Here is a 9,140-nt window from a genome sequence, read left to right as displayed (position 1 = left end):
TTTTGTTTTGCAGTAAACCCTCACCCTGCTTTATGGTTTCCCATCTGGGAAACCATATGAAATAACCATGGTTCACTACTGAATCATCTTCTCCCTCTGCAAGTAATGTTTTCTGCCCGGTGACTGGTTTGACCAGAATAACCACTGGGGGAGGAGGGGTAAGCAAGTGGTGGAAAACTCACTGTTGCCTTCATTTTTTGTAGATTTTTTTGTTTGTTTTGTCTTTACTCTTTTTGAGATGTTACTCAGGTTGATCTAAAAACTGAGTGTAAAAGTGTTTTCTCCCAAGGAGAAAGAAGGGGGAAAGCAGTGTTTTTCCTTCTTCGTGTGTTCCCTAGTTCTCTTTTTTTAAAATTTTATTTTATTTTTGTTTCTGGATACTTGCCCACGTTTAGAGTGTTGATTAAAAAATGATCATAATAAGGCAACAGTCTGCTCTCCCTTACAGAGAAGATGAACTTGTTTCAGTAGAGTAGACCTAAGATGAATTTACAGTGGCATAAATACTAGAAATAATGGTGAGTGCTGAGGCAGAGGCAGGGAATTACTTCTCGTTGTTGTCAGTCTTTTTTATGACGATTTCAGGGAGCACTGAATCATTCAGTTTATGTAACTCTGAGGATATGGGCTTGTTTGTACAGAAAATACCTTGCATCTCACGTGAGCTGGTGAAGTCCATGCTCTCTGGTGTTAATGCTGGGGGATGGGAGAAGAGCAGCAGACATGGTTTTCAGGGGAAAGAAAAATTTGACTTCCACTTTTTCTTTTTTGCATTAGACCCCACAAAATCGTTGTGGGCTTTTGTGCTCATCTTTCCAGTGCCCTTCTGGGCCTGAAGGTGAACAGCACCAGATTTCCAGTAGAAGAAAGGGTTCATGGTGAGCTGTTGGTCACCCAAATTCTTCACCAGGAGGAGTTCAGTGGTGGGAGTGGGCTCCCTTCCTCCAGTCCTGGGTTGCCTTAGCTGGGGGTCATCTTTGTATTTTTCTAAACAGTCTGGCCGCTCGTTCTTGTTGGTGAGCTAGCTAGTTACACAACGATCACTGTGTTCTCTTACACCTTTATCGTATAGAGTTAAACCTTACCATTGCAGTCAGCTTCAGGCTAAAGAAAAGAACAAGTTAAGCAGCTGTTCCCACCCCTTTAGCGATTCTGTAGCCATAGCCAAACTGAGCCCAGCACTGCCCAAAACACAACCCAGTAACTCCTGATAGCAGAGCCATCACTCAGTAAATGCGGATAATGTAGTCATAGTCTGCCACTAGCAATAGCAACACCAATCTACTGATTTACATCTTTGACAGAGGTTTTGTTGTTCAGATTCATGCCATTTCACCTTCAAAAGAAGGGCTCAGTCAGTAGTCTAGTAAACTATTAGGTGGCCAGATGCCCTTGGCAGTTGCAAGGAGCAGTTTTGGCCACCAAAGAAGCCCAAAGAGATGAAAGTGAACAGTCAGAGAAAAGCAGAGGAGACTTCTTAGGGTTTGAAGCCAGAAACTCTCACAAACAGGAACAAAGGAAAAGGAGGAGGATGCTAGGTAGGGCAAGAAGGAATAATGTAATTTATGGGGAGGCAAATGACTGCCTGACAGGTGCAAAAACAAGTTAGCAGATTAGGGGATGTTTTTATGCAGAAAGGTCTGTCTTCGGTGAAGTGCAGGTCTGCCCACAGCGATTGCATCAGGAACAGTGCCAGCAAGAAGGTATACTGTCATCAGCAGAGGACTGTCATCAGCAAAGAAGCATCCATTGTGTGCTAAGCCAGTGATCTGCACATTAAATATAAAGAAAACTATAGTGCACAAAGCAGCGTGTTGCTTGATGTACCACAAATGTCCCACTAAACCTTTGCCAATTAAGTAAATACATCCCTGAAAAACATATGATAGACTATTATATCCTTCTCGTGGGATAATGCTATCTTACTGGGATGTACAAGTTACCAATAGGAAATTTCTCTGTAAGAGGTGCAGGAACAGACATCTATCTTAGACCACCACAGTTTACATGGTGCAGCTTACGACATCGCATGTAAGTGGAGAAATATGCAGATGTATCCCAAAGAGTGGGGGAAGTTCCATAACGAAAAAAATCCCCCCAGCGAAGGGTGTCTGTCCATTCAGCATGGGGAGTCTGAGGGTAAAACCAACTTCAACGATCTCACTGTGACAGCTACGTCAGGAAAGAACAGAGCAGTCCCGTGTGGTCTAGCAGAGGAATCTCGTGATGGGAGTCAAGTGAGGCAGTGGAGTCTGAGGAGAGTACTTTTTAAATAATAAGATGGTGACTGGGATTAACGGAGCTGAAAGATGGCCTAAAGCTTTAGGATGAGGATTGCTGATGACCGCTTCATGTAATGAACTTCCTACCCCAAGGACAGGATGATGCTTTCCATAGGGCCCGTTCATGACTGGGACCGACTTTTGGAAGAACTAATGATCTCCATGCATGTCTCTCCCTTTGTTATGCTATTTGTCACGGACAGTGTTAAATACATTTTTGAACTTCCACAATAAATGTGAAGTTTGTAGTGTAAGTAAAAAAAAGCAGCTCCTTTCTTCACTCGACCGTAGCTTTTCTTATATAAGTACAACAGAATACTATGAACAATGTTCCCCTGTAGGAGTGGAAAAGGAGAAAAATAAGATGAAGAGTCCTTATTTGCATCAGTAGTGTAGTGCTAATAATGTAATGTGATCATAATGAAGGGAATATAAGATCTATTTGGAACAGAGTGAAAGAACTGAACATCACTAAAAGGAAAACTTTATTCCAAAAGTGAGAGAAATTCATGAGCAACATCTTTTCATCATTTTGAATATGCCCCATTAAGTTAATTTGAGCAAGGTTGTCTAAATTCTGATACGTTCATAAATGTTTTCACGCATCCCAAGCTGAACTAGGTCCTGAAAGAAAGAAAAGTGCCTTCCTAGGCTCTTCCTGTACATGCAGCCAGAGCAGCAGGTTATTCATCAAAGCCATAAGCAAAGTGCATAGCCAGAGATTTAATTCTTGAAAGTGCATTTGGCTACAAGATTTTAAAAACCTTGTGGAGAAGGCCTTTATGTAGAGTGTCTTACTGTAGCTTTGGAGTATGATGAACTAAATTAATTCAAGGAACTTATTATTGCTTGCAGTTTGCCTGTGATGAGGGCTGGGACTGCGTTTTCTTTCTGGAGCTTGGATTTTAATCTATGTTAATATTCACATCAACAGGGTAAGTTAATGAGGCCCAAGCTCATTTTATTATCTTTTATCTGACTGAAGCGCTAAGCTTCTACCCGCACAGCCCGGGATACGCACCGTGCATGCCGGATGAGGAGAAGCAGTTTATATTCGAGCATTTGTGCTGCACAGACGTGAGTGCTCTGTGGTTGGTGTTCTCCATATGGGAAAGTTCATTTTGTTTCTGGCTTGCTTGAAAACAAACAAACAATAAATCAGCAACATGACCATAAAAAAAAAATTTAAAAAGGCAGAAAATAAGGGGTATGAAAAAATAATGCAAGCGTGTCTGAAACTGAGCTGGGTACGTATTTTTTCTTTGTAGAAGACAGTGAGTGGTTGATGATTGCTGACGTACACTGGGAAAAAACAGAGAGCTTATTTAAAAGGAAGCTGTATTAAAATAGGCACTTTTTAATTTTTGAAACTATTTTTGTCACATTTGGGACTCCTGAAGTGAGTGTTTGCTCCTAATGATTTCTCAAGTAAGGACTGACAGCCTTTTCAGAAGGATTTGAACGTATCTGATGTTCCAGCATGGGTAACAACTACACAAGGAACAATGGAAGTGACACGTGGAGTTAAGCTGGTAAAGAAGCTGAAAAGAAAGGAAAAAAAAGAATAAAATAGAAGAAAATGAGAGGTGTGCAACAATGCAGACTTTCTGCATGTTGTGTTGCAGGGAAATGTATTTTTGGAGATGGTCTGTCCAGCTGCCCAACGTCCTGGCTGCTCTACCCGCCTGCGAGACTGTAGGGTGCAGCAGCAGCGTTGAGGAGGTGCAGGAGGAGGAAGGAGGGGTTCCACCTTGCTGGTATATTTAGAATGACTCAGCCAGGAGGGTTTGCTTCTCTGGAAACAGAGAGGAGGGTAGTGAGTCTTGCTGCCCTGGGATCAGGTTAGAATAAAAGACAAAGGAAACCTCTCTTGCGAGGAAGCGATGGATATCTCACACGGCCGCTCCCACCTTGTGACAAAACAAATAACCTCACGCTCAGTGGGGGGAGATGCCTTTGGATTCATCAGTTCGCCACTCCTAATACTGCAGGGCTGTGCCACAGACCAATTAAATGAACGTCTTTATGTATCTTTCCGCCCTCGCTACATTTGTGCTTGTCCCTAATAGGAGTAGTTTTACATCAAATGGCAGCATCGTAAAGAGCACAGTGGGATGGGGGGAGCGGCAGGCTAACACAAGGGAAGAAAAGGACTACCGAGAATTCACATCTGCTAGTCTGAATTTCACGGCTAACTCATTCACCTTCAAAAACTTACAAGCCAGTTTTTGCGGAGGTGAGGGCAGCTTTAACACGGAGCGAGCAAACAGGCCCCGGTGGCTGGAGCAGTTGGGTTTGATCCCAGGTTGTGGCAAACCGGATCAGCCACTCAGGGATAAACTGAGAGCTGGCTTTGTCCTTTAACTCAGCTGTCAATTAAACCTGGGACACATTTACTTGATTCTGTTTTGCAGTCGTTTTCTTTTGCCCCAGTGGAATACCTCTGAAAGTTTTGAACGGTGGCAGGTACTGTTGTTTGTTTGTTTGCATGGATTATGCTGGAACAACTCGTGCATTTTTTCCACTTTGCTGAGCTTCACTCTCATCCTAAATTGCTTGTTTAAGTTCAAATGTCAGCTAATTCTTAGGTAAATAAGTTCTTGGGTTTTAAAACTAGAACAAAGCAGTAAATATAGAACGTTAGCCGGGGGAGGGGAGGAGGAGGGGAAAGACTGAAAGGTCCTCAAAGAATGGGGGCACTTATTAGAGAAATATTCATTATGACAATAGCAATATGACAGATTTTCAGCTGTAGCTCCAGCTTGAAGTTGGAGAGTCTATAATCTCAAAGGGAAATTCTGTGGAGGCCTCTGAAAACAGTAAAATGCCCTCTCCCCACACCCTGACTAAGGCAGTCCAGTTAAAAAACATGTTTCTCTGTGTGTGTAAGAACCAGTTTCTGTAAAATTTCCATAAGGATTGGTAATTTACAAACTTCACGCTTCTGCAGCCCTCCAGTAATAACAGAAGCCTGGAAACAGCCTGGGCTATTGACGTATTGAACTGAATTTCAAACTTGGAGCCTACTAGAAGCTGAGGTCAAAATTTGGAGGAAAGTCGCTCCCATTTTAGCTACCAGCAACACCGAGGCAGTTAGTGATGGTGTTGGCTTCGGTTCTGACAATTTTAACAGCTTCATTTGCACAGCTAGCTTTGTGGGATGACAGTGACTATCTTTTGCTAGGGGTGCTTGCATCTGATGCTGACATTGATGTGTCTTCCTCAGAAGCGATTGCAGCTGAGTCCCTTGTTCATTTGCGTCTTTATGACTCTTAAGCCATCTTCTCGTATGTGTGTATTGGTTGTTTCGATGTTTTTTCCCCCCTTTTCTCCCATTAGCTCTGTTACTTTGCTCAAGTAGTGTCTTCCACTGACCTAAGTATGAGCCAAGGCAAACTGAAGAGGATTTCTTTCCAGTATTGAGAGTAGGGGTGAGTTGTGGGGCTTATGGAATTGTTAACTCAATGCCTTTAACCTCTGCCTTGTCCCCCTCCCTCTGCAGCTCTAGTGTGAAGCCACTGTCCTTGCCCCTCCATTATTTTCCTTTCCCTTTTCGTCCCCCCACCTGCCGTTCATCACGGGGAGAGACAATGACTTTGGAAATGTGACCGCCTTTAAGATGAGCTACTAGGGCTTTGCTTCTTTTTGCCCTTCTTGAGGAGACGCTGATCTATGCTCGGCAATTTGCTTTTCTGAAGCAGGTCTTTTAGGGGCACCTACATCTTGCAGGTGCCCCTCAGAGCACCCTCAGGCAGGTGCTCCTAGCACTGCCGCCTCCCTTGGCTTTATCTCCTGAAAGTCACCAAGAAGCGACTTTCATCTCTGCTGTTTTGTCTGTGGCTCTCTGCTTCAGACACAGCTCTAGTAGGGGCTAAAGTGAAGGATTTCTCAGGTTGGATGGAGGAACAATTTTGTTCTCTGGGGTACCAAAAGCTGTGCTGGTACTGTGTTGTACAGCCGTGTCCAAAGTAAGAGGAACACAAGGTTTCCCAAAGACAGATGTTCATATGCTGGAGCGGAATGCTTTCTTCTTATAAGACTTGTGCTGGTTTGTATCACCAGTTGATCGCTTATTTAATAATGTGAACTAATTATTATGTCAGCTAGATTATTGGGTGGGGATGTCAGGTTCCTCCCTCCTGTAGAACAGATATCTCCATCCCTCTGCCTGCTGGGAGGGCTGCCTGGTGTTTGGAAGTACTGGAGTACCCTCAGGCAGGGCGGAGTAGGGGCCACCTGGGACAACAGTGCAGCAGAGCACTTACTTTATGAGTACAAAGCCATGCATATATTTCCTCCCTGCTCTTTTCCACAGTCTTTCATTTCTGCTTTGGGCTTCTTTTTCCTTAGGCCTGGACAAATGGGATGTTGAGGTGCACAGGCTCAGGGTTTTGCACTGTGTGGCAGAGCGGGCCAGGGCCAAGGAGAATTAATTACTGAGCCAGGGATGGCTTGTGTGTATATGTCCTTAAAATGTGTTTTGCTTTTAGATGCTTGACAAATTCCCAAGACGGAACGTAGCACGGCTGTCTCTGCTTTGCCCCTCACGGTGTTTTCCAGGCCATTAGTGCTGGGCTGCTTGCGCTTGCTCCGTGTCCCACCAGCATGCTCTGCAACACATACGCTATTTTCCAGTCAAAATGACTTGCCAGAATGGACTGCTTCATGTCTGTGGGGCAGTTTTCCACCAGTGGGAGCTCCCCTGCTCAAGCAGGCATCCCACACTGCTGCCTGCAGTAGTAGGTAGGTGGGTGATGTGGTCTCTGAAGCAATTACAGCTGTAGGTCATAAATTTATCTGATACTTTACTGAGCTTAAATTGCACCCAGTGCATGTGGGTACAGGGCTCCTGCTGCATAACCTTTTGTCAGGAGATAAAAATCCTCTGTTCTAGTCAAAGCCTGTGCTTGCCGACTCATGAAGATGTCTGTCCTTTCTCGTGAAGCTCAAGGTCATCTGAGCTCCTTTCTGCTATGCTTCTGCTGGTGAGCCAGCCCACAGGCTGATGGCTGCCCGGTACCTACAGCTTGCACTCACCTTCTGCCCCTGTCCTCAGATCTGTTCGACCTCTACTGAATTTAGACTCTAAAATTCAGTTAGGTGTTTAAATGCTTGTGTGATGCTTGGCTCTGATGGCACCAGTGGCAGACTCTTTTTGGAGGGTGGTGAAGGATGTGCTCAGTGAGCGGAGGTGCCTCTCCCTCCTTTCTCCTCCTGCCTGCCCTTCACTCTTTCCCTTTGGGGGGTGTGTGTGTGTGGGGGGGGGGGTGGGGGGTTTAAACCAGTTGCAGTTTGCAAAGCTGGTGGCTTGAAATGTTTCAGGTAAGAGAGGTCTGTAAGCAACACAGGTTGCCCTTGCCAGCAGCCCAACGCAGGCTCCAGCCATCTCCTCCCATCAGCTCTTCCAATGCAGCCCTATGCCCGTTAATGCTCCTCCGCAATGTCATTTACCGAGTAGTGACGAGCGCTGTAGTGCACTGGCAGAATCCTGGTCGGGTCAAGAGGCAGAGTGCTCTTGGAAGTACACTTGTGAATGGTATTCGTGCATGTTAAAGTAATGGCCATAAGCACTATTCAGTATCTCAAGAGATGGAAAAGGCAGTCAGTAAATATGAGAACCAAACTCCGATAAAAATCATGATGTTTAAGCCACTGTAATAAACCCGTCAATCTTCTCGGGCAGTGAGACGAAAGTCCCTGTTAAACAAGACAGCCACAGGGAGAGTCAGGTCGCTGAATGGCCAGACTGGCCCATCCTTTGGGCTGTGGTATGAGAGCACCGTAAACCCCTGCCGATATCCATAGGGTGCTGTGGAAGAGCTGGGACAGGTCTTGCTGGACTGGCTCCCAGTAGCTAAGAAAGCCTGGGCAGAAAGGGACAGAAATACTAATCCAGTCTTGGGGAGAACAGACAGACCGTAACCGGGATTTGTAATGAACAAACGAGTTCTGAAAAGACCAAAAAAGATTTGTTTATAAACCTTTAGGAAAAGGTGTTATATCTTTTAAAAGAAAGAGAAAACTGAAAAAGTGCCTCTCTTGTTCTTCCCTTACCATCCTCAATTTTATTAATTATTTGAAAGAAGTGCTGCAGCTTTAGTAATCTTCCATTAATTCAATAGCAATTTTATGATTTTATAGGATGCGTATTTGCTGTGACTGTAGAAACGCAGCAGTTCAGGTAAAGTTGCTCCGCTGACGTCTTCCTCTTATTTTTCTCTTGACCTCTTAAAGCAATGTTTTGCTTTGTTCTGGTTTCCTGTTATTCCTGAGCAACTCTAAATCGTTCGCATCCTCCCACAATTTCTGGTTGAAAATAGGTTTCACAATAAAGTCGTTCTAGACTTTTTTTTGTTTTGTTCTTGAATGAGCTTAGATGTATCTGTTTGAGTTTCTCCTGCCATCTGGTATTCTGCATTGAGAGCCACGATCCATGCTGTTCCCTCCTCACTGGTATTTTCTCTTTTGCGTGTGTTCGGTGGGACTCCTAAGCTGCACCAGCTGAACCTGGTTTAGGACACGAAACCTACTACCTCTGTGAAACAGAATGGAGAGGTTCAGTGTTTGTCTTCACGCAACAATCGGTGATTAGTCTCAGAAACTTCTCATTTGTTGAAGCAGAGATTTTACTATCGAGCTAGAAGATTGGCTCAGCTTCAGCGATTTATGTGAAATAGTAAAATCTCTATCTTTCTCCTGAATTCACAGTCACTGCGGTGCAAGAGAGCACAGTGCGTGTATTAAGTGTGGTTTGGATGTACATGTTCAGCATATGTTTGATTATTTTCCCATTTGAAAATGGTCTTAAACTTCCCTCCTGAGTACTGCAGTAACTGTATTCCAGGGCAGAAGCTCATG

Source organism: Larus michahellis, chromosome 2 (assembly GCF_964199755.1).
Source record: "Larus michahellis chromosome 2, bLarMic1.1, whole genome shotgun sequence".
Classification (NCBI taxonomy): Eukaryota; Metazoa; Chordata; class Aves; order Charadriiformes; family Laridae; genus Larus; species Larus michahellis.
Note: the sequence above shows the minus strand (reverse complement) of the source record.